The sequence below is a fragment of the Vigna unguiculata genome, chromosome 8 (assembly GCF_037176805.1).
Source record: "Vigna unguiculata cultivar grain cowpea cultivar isolate G323 ecotype 2 chromosome 8, ASM3717680v1, whole genome shotgun sequence".
NCBI classification, from domain to species: domain Eukaryota; kingdom Viridiplantae; phylum Streptophyta; class Magnoliopsida; order Fabales; family Fabaceae; genus Vigna; species Vigna unguiculata.
In genome coordinates, this window is record NC_140799.1 from 7,544,601 (window position 1) to 7,557,836 (window position 13,236).

The window sequence follows — 13,236 nt, forward strand, 5'->3', positions numbered from 1 at the left end:
AATTATATTTAAGAGATATTATGTAAACCATGACCTCGATCGTGAAGAGTCGGTACCGACTAACTCTTTGTAAGTAGGTTTATCAAGCTGAAAATGTAAAACTAAAAGCTATTTTAAAATAAAAACAAAATTTTCATTTCAAATTGAAATTATAAAAATATAATTATGGAAAAAAGAGCTTTTAATCATGAAAATACAAAAACCGAAACGTGACATATACATACATAGCTGTGTGTTTCTAAGAGCTGGACCAATGTGTAGTCAGAGACAGAGCGTCGGTACCGACTAGCTTGCCGTCATTCTTATTATTATCTATTTATTTATTAATTTATTAATGTATAAGGTTTATTTATATGAACTTATTCATAAACATATATAAAAAAATACATGAAATAAAAATAAAGATTTATCAATTAAAACTAGTTTATTTATAAGTTAATTTATATTTATTTATTACTTTTAATTTGCATGTCAATTAGTTTTTATCTACAGATTTTCTTTTTTTTTTTTTGTATTTTCTATAAGTGGTTCTACTGAAGGTCATTTAATCAAACTCATGATAATTATTGGAATTTTTAGATGATAAATTCCTTCGTAAAAAATTAAATTATACACAAGTTAATTTGTCTAAATCATTTAATATGATTTTTGAATTTTGTAATACATAAATTAATTTTAGTTAAAAACTTTAGTTTTTGGTTTCTTTTGTAAAAATGGTTATAATAGGAAATCGTAATTTTATTTATCTAACTAAAAACGAGAAATGGATTGGGAGAATTGTTTTTATTTCATTTTTAAAACAACCTTTTTGAAAAATCCTTTACTAGGTAACTGTTTTCTTATCGGCCCCTTTTATTAAGTGTTATTTTCTTAAATTTTATTGACTATAAATTGTCAATTTTATAAGTTTGTATGGTGAATTTAAACAATTTTAAATAGTTTTAAAATATGTGTGAAGGCAAGTTATGATGTATTTTAATAATCCAAACATTTTAAAAGGTTAAATAATATGGTACAAAGAATGGAGATGTTGATAAAAGAAATGATACAATAACGATTTATACCTAAAATATTATAATATTATTGTATTATAAATAAAAATATATAATTTTAAATATTTTAACTAAGAATTAAATATATATTTTATCTTTACATTATTTAAAAAAGTATTTTGTTTATAGATTATATATATATATATATATATATGTATGTATATTTCACTCTTTACATTACATGTAGGGTTAAGTATGTTTTTAGTCCCTGAACTTTAGTCCAAAATTGGAATTCGTCCCTGGTCGAAACTTTGATAAATTTTGGTTCCTAAATTTTAAAAATGAATGAATGAATATAGTCCTTTTACAAGTTGTTTACGTCGTTTGACACATTCTCGAATTAATATTTACTAAGAAATGCGTTCAAAATGTAAAAAAAGGGTTAACAAAATTGGGATAAAAGGATTATATTCATTCATTTTTAAAGTTTAGGGACCAAAATTTATCAAAGTTTTGACCAGAGACGAATTCCAATTTTGAGTCAAAGTTTAGGGACTAAAAACATACTTAACCCTTACATGTAAAAGTAAATATTATGGATTATATTTTTTAAAATTAATTATAGATTCGGCTTGATCTTGGACTTGGGATGACTTGGCTATAGCTTGAGCTCGGGATGATTCGACTCAACCCTTTAATCAGGACTGACTAACCTTGTCCTTTGGCCTATACCAACTCCCATTGTCCTTCAGCGTAGACTAGTCCATCTTGAACTTCTGTTAGAACCGACTAAACTCGACCTTCGATTGGCACCAACTCAACTTGACCTTCGATCGGGACCAAATTGATTCGAACTTCGATCAAGACTAACTTGAATTGATCTTGGACCACCTCAACATTCAGTTTGAGCAGCCTCAATTCAATTTTCAAGTTTGGGACTAGTCAATTCAACCTTTGCCTAGAGTTAAATCAATTCAGTCTTCATCTTAAACTAACTCGACTTGGCCTTCGATTAAAACCAAATCAGCTTGATCTTCAATTAGAACCGATTCGACTCAACCTCTAATTTGTACTAACTCAATTCGACTTGAGATCAAAATTAACCCTACTGATATTCAACTAGAGCCGATTTGACTCGACCTTTAAATCAAGCTAAATATTTAAAAATAAAACATCATTCCAAATAAAAAGTACTTAGAATTTTTTTTATATAACAAATAAAACCTCATAATATAATAATATCCACATATCATTATTGTCAGAAAAATAAATATTTTACATAATTTTCAAAAAAAGCATAATAGGTATATAATTTACTTTTAAAGACACACGTAAAATTTGGAACAACAACATATTTAACTGATGAATAAACTATTAAATGCTGGTTTTAAAAATTATAACCTATAAGATAATATATTAAAAGTTTTATAATTATTAAAAATAAGATTAAGTCAGACGGGCAATCTTTCATATGAAATCATTTCTATGGAATTAACTTAATTAATATCCATTGTTTCTAAAAGTTATAGATTTTTTTTATCTCAAAGCAGTTATATTTAAAATATTATCTATTTTAGAACTCCAAATATTAAGAAAAAAAAAATGTTAAAATTCTCTGAACCTTATACTCCTAAATAGTGTACATCTAGTACGGAACATAGTCATCAATATAGTTAAATGTAACAGGAAGAGATGTAATGGCTGCACCGACTATGAAATCCTTAATCTGCTTCTGGCATCACAATTCAATGTCCAAACTAAGTTCTTTAAATGCTGACCCCACCATAGGCTACTGCACTCCTATACAATTCTCCACCATACCCTACATTATCCTCAAAATGCAACAACAATAGTAGATTCAAATCTCATTTTATTAAATATCTATTTTATAAAGTTTAATTAAATTTAAATTTCAGTACCTTATACCATCATGAGTCAACATTTATATGATCATAGGGACCCATAGATAAAATGTATCATTTTCATAAATTTTTAAAAACATACTTTAAATTTAAATCAATTTTAAGAAATTAAAATTATTTTTGGAAGGGTTAAATATGTTTTTGGTCTCTTAACTTTCGGTAGAAATTGAAAATAGTCTCTCCTCGAAATTTTAGACTAATTTAGTCTTTCAACTTTGGAAATGTATCTATTTAATCCTTTTAACCAAATTGTTTTAATTTCATTTGACGTTTTAAACACATTTTATGATAGTATTTGAGTTGTTTATAGGTTTGACTCATTTTCGCTTCAATATTTACTTAGAAACGTGTTTAAAACGTTAAATAAACCTAACAAAGTTTGGTTTAGAGAACTAAATTCAACCATTTATTAAAGATGAATGACTAAATTGGTCTAAAGTTTCGAAGAGGAATTAATTCTAATTTTCATTAAAAATTAAGAAAAAAAAAACATATTTAATCCTTCTTAAAATAAAGTTGAGATCCATTTATATAATATGAATATTTTTTACTTTTAATCACGAAAAGTCTCTAACATATTTTTTTAATATGAAACTAAATATTAATAAGTGATATAATAATGGAATATGATAATAAATCTTATTAAGTCTGACTCTAATATTACTTTAAAACATAAATTTTAAATTTAAATAAAACCTACTTATTATAAAATATATTTACGTTTACTTATATAACATAAATTTAGTATGAAATATTTTATGTAAATGTCAAAAATTTATATATGTCACTGTTGATTGTAAACGTGGGAAGTTGTAACTACCAACCAGAAACAATTTATGTGTACTTTAGAACAAATTGAACTTAATTGAAGAAGTTTATTTCTTCATATTGTTCTTCTTATTCTCGTTTACACACTTCACTATTGTAGTACCAACATCATTTAATTCACTATTAGTTTCGAATGAAGAAAATATACAATTACATAAATTATTTAACTCATTTATTTCAATCAACTAAAAAAGAATATGTATAATAATATATCCAAAATTTATATACATACATAATTTTTTTTTAAATAATCTCATTAACAATGATTATATTCTTTCTTTTCAAATATTATATCATTTTTCTTTTCTCAAAACTTCATTACATTTACATAACCAAAATTTCAAAACTAATTACTTATTCAATTACAAATCTCATATTTCAATCACATTTAATTTTTTAACATAATAATTAAATTTTTAACTCAAAATAAAATATTTTCTTAAAATATAGATGAAATTGTATTTTTCTTTGGGTTAAATATATTTTTGTCCCTCATGTTTCAGTGAATTTTAGAATTAGTCCTTCTCCGGAATTTTATACCAATATAGTCCTTCATCTTTAGAAATGCGTAGATTTAGTCATTCTTACCAAATTTTGTTAAGTTTGTTTGACATTTTAAACACATTTTATGATAATATTTGAGTTAACATTGAAGCAAAAATATGTCAAACGGTGTAAATAATTCAAATATTATCATGAAATACGCTTGAAACATCAGATAAACTTAACAAAATTTGATTAAAATGACTAAATTCACTCATTTTTAAAAATGAAGGATTAAATTGGTCAAAAATTAAAAAAAAAAACTAATTCCAAATTTTATTGAAACTTGAAGGACAAAAACATATTTAACATTTTTTTTAAAAAAAGTGTCTGATGAGAAATCCGTTTTCCAGTCACAAAGGATTTAAAAAAAAATTAAAAAAATATTTTATTCCAACTGATTTCTCAACATGATTTTCTATTTTTTAAATATTACTGACAAGATAATTCTTGAAATCCTATTAATAATGATAAATTAAAATAATATATATATATATATATATATAATTTTTAAAATTGAGATAAATTTAAAATATATCCATTTAAAGTTGTATAGAAGTGTATTAAAAGGATTTTTTGTTTTTTCATGAATTTCAGTGGTATGGGTTGGATCGGAAAAATATAAAGTATTTTTTAAATTTGTGTTAAATTAAATTGTCTCGTTCAAATAAGTTAAACGAGATTAGGCTGAAGATGGATTCACTCATAATCTATAAACAACAATTATTTATCATATTTTATTTTAATTTTATTATAATGTATACTACTAATTATACAGTTTTTTAAAATACTATAAGTTATTCAATAATGTTAGAATGAGTTTAATACTTAATTATTTATCCAATTATATATGTGAATATTTTGATTTTCACTTATGATATTTATTTGGTAGAATAAGTGAATATTTTGATTGTATTGTTATAAATAAAGGTCTCAATTTGACCTATGACCCATGACTAATCTTAACAAATAAGTTCTATTTTATCAGGTCATCAAAGGAGTGGACAAGAAAAGTTCAAGCCCCTAAAGTCTTCTTTTAAAGTGCGTTAGGTTTAAGATCAAAGTGAGTTTGACTCCACTACATGACATTAATCAACTCTTAAAAAATAACACCTCTAGCCTAGGCATAAGCTTTCTTTGAAAGTCAAGCTAAGTCCACTCGGACCGAAGTTCTAGCTGAGTCGGACCAAATCAAAGCTCGAGCGAGCCAACTCGGGTTGAAATTTTAGTCGTGCCAAGTCAAGGTGAAGGTCGAGTTGAGTCGTTGATGACAATCACCCTAAAGGGCCTTCAGCATGGGCCAATGACCAAGCCCATTTATCTTAACATGTCTTTAAATTCTTAGATAAATTGTATAGGTTTAATAATGTGGTGAAATTAGTAAATTTGTGGGCTTGTATTTCTTTATGGGTTACTGCCAACAAATCGAGAAGCCCAAATCTTCAAGCTGCCCGTGGGGACTTTGCTGCACTATGTGATGGTGTGTGGAATGGACAGGAACGTGGATATTGGGCCATTATTTTGATTCCAGCCCACATGCTTGGTGGAAAAATGTGAGCCACAACTCACGCGTGGATTTCCCAGCTTTAGGGTTTCCATCTTTCTCATGCGTGCCAACCTTTCATCAACATATGGGATGCTGAAGTGCATGAAACAAACTCTGCTAGGGCTTCCTCCTCTCGTCATGCATCAAATCGTCACATTTTCACGTGTTTCTCCTCCCATTAGCTAACATTCCAGTTTGCTCCTTCACGCGCATAACTTGTGTTCTCTTCACCATCGTGTTTCATCCATTAGTTGATAGGGCCCCCTTCCCTTAATCGTTAGGATTTATTAGATCTTTCCACGACCTATATTATTTTTCCATATTCATTAACGGTTGCCTTCTTCGTTTATAGAGGCAGGCCAATCTTTGTATTAAGTAGCTTTGATGAATAAGAGTGAGATTATTTCCCCTTTCATCTTAGTTCACCTTCTAGTTGAGGTATTCTCCTCCTAGGTTCCGATTGAGTGAGAATTCCCCATTGGAACTCGTCCGAGTATCAAACTCAGTATTCCATTGCAAGTTTTGGTGGATTTCCACTGATTCAATCGAGATATCGACGATTCTATGCGGAGAGCGCCTTATTATGTGATATCAGGAGCACTAGGTTCACCGGTTGGACCGTCGTGTTTAGGGTCGCTTCAAAGCTAAGTGTTCTTCCTCTTATCTTAGTGTTTTTTTTTCTTCATATGTTTGAATTTCAATCTTGTTCTTCGATTGAGTCTTTGAATCTTTGATTTGCTTCCCTTTTGATTCTGTGTTGAATCTATGTTGTTTGTTTTCATTGAAATTGATTCATTAAAATTGTGCTTATTGCCTTGAATCAATACTTTGTGTTCATGAAATTATCTTAGGCTTCTATTATGCCATTCATTGCATGTCAGTAGGTTTTATTTTTAATTTGATTACCAAGCTCTAAATTTTTGTTAATCTTTATTTTGTCTTAGGTATTGTTTAATTTGTTTTATATGTCGCGGATTCCATAAATGTGTGCCTAAATTGTGTTTTGTCTATTGTTTCGCCTCTGTTTAGATGTTGTTCTTATATTTTCGTCTGGTGTTCAATGTTGAAGTATGTTCTGTCATGTGTTGAGTTTGTAATTCTGAGCTGTGTATGTTTCGTGTTTTGAATTTTCTATTAGATCATTAGTAAATTGTTCTGCAGTGCCTGATTTTTCACTGATTCGTGTTTCATTCGTGCGGGTTTTCTTGTTTTTTCTATTCAAATTGCTTTTTGTGTTCTGTTGATTTAATCTGTTGGTGTCTGAAATTCATTTGTTGGCCAATGATTGATTCAGACCGAAGCCCTTAATGAGCATTCCACCATTGTGCTATCTGATTTGTATCAGAATATCTATGTGGAAACTCAAGCTTGGTAATATGAATGCACAGGCTATGTTAGCATCTTGTCTTGAGTAGTTTGTATTCATTGATTGAGTCATGTTTCGTGATTGATACATGCTTTTTGGTGCTATTTCTCACTTAGTATCTTTGATTAAGTTTGGGTGTTGTATCAGTCTAGCATTCATGGGTTTTGTGTTTCTTTCTGCAATTCAGATTTGCTTTGATTGACTCATATCCAGATTTTGAAAATATTGATTGGTCTTTGGCTTTTTGAATCTAAATTACAAACTGCATTCGTGTCTATTTGCTTTGAATGCCAGTACTTGTGTTTATCTTTCTTTCCAGTACTGGTTTAGTATCCATTGTTCTTCAATTTCTCCATATGTCTATTTGGCCATGTGTGTTTAGCCTTGCGTGAAACAAAGCTGCTCTGGTTGATAGTTGAATCTGACTTGTTCCTGATATGTAGCTTTGAATCAATTGTTCCAGTGATGTTTCTTATTTGTTGCATTGGATTGAGGCATGTTGAATCAGTTTTCTATATCCTACTATCCTTATTGTTTAACTGAGTTGTGGAGTGAATGTCTGATTCACAGTGCTTTTGCTTGTTGTTTTCATTGTCTTGGAGTCTAGCTGTGAGACTATATTCCTATCAGTTTAGAGTGCATATACTGAATTTTTATGATACAATTTTGTTTTTCTTTGCCTTGTGGATATATGTTGTTATGTAGAGATAAAGTTTGTGCATTTTGTTTTAGCTGAAAGTTTGCTGCTATGATACAGTTTTAGTGCAGCTGGTTGATTTTGTTTGAATCACTTTATGCTGCATACTGCTGCTTATTGTTGTGTACAACACTTGCCAAGCATATTTTGGTTGCCTGTTGTGTCTTATTAAAAGTTTTTGAGTTGAATCATTTGCTTTCCATAGTCATATGTATCTGCTGTTAGAAATATTTAATATAATTAATAAAATAAAATAATAAAAATAAAAATTCTACTGTTACTCATGTTTTTATAGACCTTTAATTTATGGGTTAATGTTTTTAATGACTAACGGCTATATTCTTATTACTATTTACTTCTTTTTCTCCCTTTTCTACCTATAAATACCACCTAGGTGCATGGGAAAAAAAAAAAAACAACAACAGAGACAACAAACACTAGAATTTTCTTAAAAGTGTTATTCTTTCTTCTCTATATTATCTTTAAGACAGTGGTGTTCATAAAGTTCGGAGATCCTTCGCTGCACTCGATCGATCTGACAGGTTGTTGTATCTTGGGAGAGAAACGCATATGAGTGTGTATTTGTTTAGCCCTGTGTAGTAGGGACGTTTTCTCTCTAAGGATAGCGTTATGCGTGCCTCAACCCAGACTATTTCTATTCCTTTCCTCATCTACTTTTTACCTCTTATTGTTATTATAATTGTCAATCTCTTATTAATATTTATATATTTATATATATGTCTTAGTGTTTTTATTGCTATAATAATTATTATTATGTTATTTCATATTTTTATTATTATTAGTATTATTTGAGTAATCTTTTTCTAACATTCTTAGAGAGAAAAAATTTATCTTGTTATTTCTATTTTTGATTACTCATCTGCATTCATTTCTAAAATTAAAAAAATATAAAGCTGAAGACTGAAAACATATTTTATGAACTAATGTGTTTGTTATGGCAATAATTAAATCAGTGTCAACTAAGCCTAAAAATTTATGTGTACAATTGTTGTTATTTCTATTGATAACAATAAATGAAATTATGGATAAATGAAATTCCTACTCATTGAATAATATTTTGTGATGTCTATAACTAATGTTTTTGTTGTTATATTAATTTATGCTTTAATATTGTCTATTCTTACCATTGATAAAGATGTTCCACATCATGTATATATTTTAAGTGTTTTGTATGAAAATGATTATAAAATAATTTGTCTTACTAAAACTACTATTGTGTTATGGAAAACACTTGAACTAAACTTTGCATTTGCAAAGGGAAAAAAAATTATCTTGATATCTATATGAAAAGAAAAATGATCGATAATAAATATAATCGTTATCAATTTATGAATTCAAAATTATTGAGAAGATTGATTAGAGGGCCTTCAAATTATGATATTTTGAGGTACAAAATTAATTAAATAGAGAAATGACAATACATGTCTTTATAAATGAATGTTTTTGTGTGAAATTTATTGTATTATTCATTATGTAACATCTTCATATAGTGTATGGTGTTAATATAATGGTGTTAATATAATGGTGCAGTGAAAGAAAGAAAAAAATGTTTTGATATGGTAAATGTTATTCTACAAGTTCTAGCTTGTCTAACATTATATTAGTGAAATTTTATATCTTGTTTACCATATTTTGAACACAAAATATTGTGATAAAACTTGTTATGAGTTATGAATGAAAAAAGAACCACATTTAAAATATTTCAAAGTGTGGGGGTGTCTTGCAATGGTTAACATACCTTAATAAAAAAATCTTGGTTATATATTATAAAGTGAATGAATATATACCTCACTGTTTTTCCATCTAGTGTAATATTATTTGTGTTTTTCTAGTTATGGCAATATGTCCAATTTCTTGATATTATTGAATGATATTTTTAATGTAAATTGGATATTGATTTTGGTGACACAAAATCACCTATTGGTTATGTTTATGTTTTAACCTCGGATGAAGGTGTCCTATCATGAAAATATGTTAAAAAGTTGTTCTTATGTCATGATCTATTGTGCAAGCATAAATTATTCTTTTTTCCAATGCATCCTGGCAATCAAATTTTTATATTTAAAGTTTTTAGTAAAAATGTCAATGAAATTGAAAAATTGACATATGAGAATGAGAGACAAATGTATTAGAAACTTAATTCCTCATGGTTATCTCTCTTAACTTTGTCAGGTCAAAAAGAAATATTGCAGATCTGCTTATCAAATGGTTGATGCATCAACAACAAGTATTTGAGTTGTCGATGGGAATAAGACTAGAGCCCATAAATTAGTTGCAATAATGGACACCCATCTCCACATGAATGGTGATCCCATGGAATGGAGTTCAATGGGTAACAACGAAGTTGTTGTTGACTAAAGTGTTGGCAAAAGCAATACAAGTCTAAATGCTGAAGCAAGATTTTGATGATGATAAAAGAAGCCTGAAAGCCATCTGGAAGACAATATGAAGACTACATGTTATTATGTTTAAAGCTATTGTGTAAAATGTAATTGGATTAAGTTAGAAGCAGTATTGTACAAGAAAATTCTAGTATTTCTCGAAATATCAAAATGATAATCGATTATCACTTGGAATAATCGATTATCCTGAGCTGAACAAATTTTTTCAAGAAAGCACTGGAATAATCGATTATTACTTCTGATAATCGATTATCTGCCCAAAAATTTGTTTTCCATAAACCACACTGGAATAATCGATTATCACTAGTGATAATCGATTATCCTGGTCAGTTGGGCGCGACTGTTCAGCTTTTTGACCTAATTTTTGGAACCCCTATTTAAGGAACTTCAGAGTTACCTCTCAATTACCTTTTTGAGAAGCTAGAGTGCTAGTGCTGTGACTGCAAGAGAGTTCTCTGAGTGTTCTCAATTGAAGCTTTGAAAAACCTAGTGTGAGTAGAGCGATAACTTTTCCTGAGAGGTGTTCTAGGAGATTGAGTGCTGCTGCTGTTGCTAGGAAAGCTAAGGTCAAGGTTCTCTGTGTGATTCAGAGAAAGGTGTTCATCTCTTGTGTGATTCAAGAGAGGTGTTTTCTTTCCTTACACTCTAAATATCTGATTGTAAATCTGTTACTTGTTAGTGATTTAGTTAATCTCGTTTTTAAGGATTAACAACTGGACGTAGGGTCTTTTGATCTGAACCAGTATAAATACTTGTGTTCAATCTTCTTCTCTATCTCTTTATTTCATCCATTATTTTGTTATAAAGAAATTATTTATTGATCTACTTGATAAATTTTGGAAAAATTTTAAAGTATTAATTTTATTATTTAAAAACCAATTCACCCCCCTCTTGGTTTTGTCCGCACGCTCAAACATTCCGCTGCGCGATACCAACATAAAGTACACCAAATAATTTGATTAAATTATATGTCTCATTCCTATGGCGAGGTGTACTATAAATTGTGGCAATAATAAGGTTGAGGTATATGCATTATTATGCTTATTTTATAAAATACCTCTTAATAAACCTAATGGTTGAGGTATGTGCATTATTTTATAAAATACCTCTTAATAAACCCAATGACAATTATTGTAGGGGTGTGAGTCACAAACCACCCTTTGAGGGTTTACCTAGTGAGTGTGATGGTGGGGCCGCCATTGTGAGACATGGGGAAGTCTCTAAGTGACACTCACGAAACAAGATACATGAACAAGGCCGTAACGTGCACCCACTGATTAGAACCTATAATGAACACCGATATTGTATGTGTTATTTACTAAAACCCGGTCACAGGGGATGTAGTTCAAGACAATCAAGTCTCTGCATTTTCTCGGGTGAAAGTTTATAAACACTAGGTGTAAGGGTCAGACACGGAAGGTTCCTTACGCTGAACTATAATATTTTGTTTTGAAAGATAATATATTTTGTTTTATTTTTAAATTATGTGAGGGATTGTTAGAAATATTTAATATAATTTATAAAATAAAATAATAAAAATAAAAATTCTACTGTTACTCATGTTTTTATAGACCTTTAATTTATGGGTTAATGTTTTAAATGACTAACGACTATATTCTTATTACTATTTACTTCTTTGTCTCCCTTTTCTACCTATAAATACCACCTAGGTGCATGAAAAAAAAAACAACAACAGAGACAACAAACACTAGAATTTTCTTAAAAGTGTTATTCTTTCTTCTCTATATTATCTTTAAGACAATGGTGTTCATAAGGTTCGGAGATCCTTCGCTGCACTCGATCGATCTGACAGGTTGTTGTATCTTGGGAGAGAAACGCATATGATTTGAAACACATATGAGTGTGTATTTGTTTAGCCCTGTGTAGTAAGGGCGTTTTCTCTCTAAGGATAGCACTATGCGTGCCTCAACCCAGGCTATTTCTACTCCTTTCCTCATCTACTTTTTACCTCTTATTGTTATTATATTTGTCAATCTCTTATTAAATTTATATATTTATATATGTCTTAGTGTTTTTATTGCTCTAATAATTATTATTATGTTATTTCATATTTTTATTATTATTAGTATTATTTGAGTAATCTTTTTCTAACATCTGCTTGAGTTGATTTGGATATATTTTTGTGAATTCTTTGCTAAAGAAAGTGAATCCCACGTGACCTTGGATTGAAAAGAAAAAAATCAGTGAAAAGAATTGATAGATGAAACAACATCTGGAAAATAGAAATTGATTGCTAAATCAAGTGCTTTGAGTTAAAAAAAAAAGGGAGAAAGAAAAGTGGATAAATTCCCAATAATATTTGTGTTACTTTCCATGTCAACTACGTTTGCATATGTTCTATTCTTGATTCAACTTATTTCTTTTTGAGTCTTGTTTGATTTTGTTTTGTTAATCATATTCTAAACTTATTCCTTAGGTTCTTTTTGTGTGCCAACCATTCTTGTGATTCCTTATTTTGGTTGATTGTCTTTCTTGTTTAATCATTTGAGTCTGTCCATTTATTCAGTCAATTGATGTTGTCCAATTCTTCCATTTGAGCTTTTCTTGATTTCCTTGCTTGCTTCGTTATCACGTGAATCTGATATCTCTGGTTTTTCTGCTCTGGCTTGGAAACTCATTAATTTGGCAACCTTGTAGGTGATTACCTTTCTTGAAGGTGTAGTTGTGGTTAGAAAAACAATTTGAGTGGCTACCCGAGAGGAATTATGGAGTGAGCTGGGATTTCAAAGGAGACAAAACACTTTAGGGCAGGCTGGATCCGAGAGAAAATAGAGAGCAAACTGGTTCCATTCCAGTTGCATATTTCTTTTTTTTTTTCATTTTTGTTTTTGATATCACAACAATTTGTGTTGTAATGTTCTTATTTATGTTTTTTGTTCATTTCATATTAGATGGGAA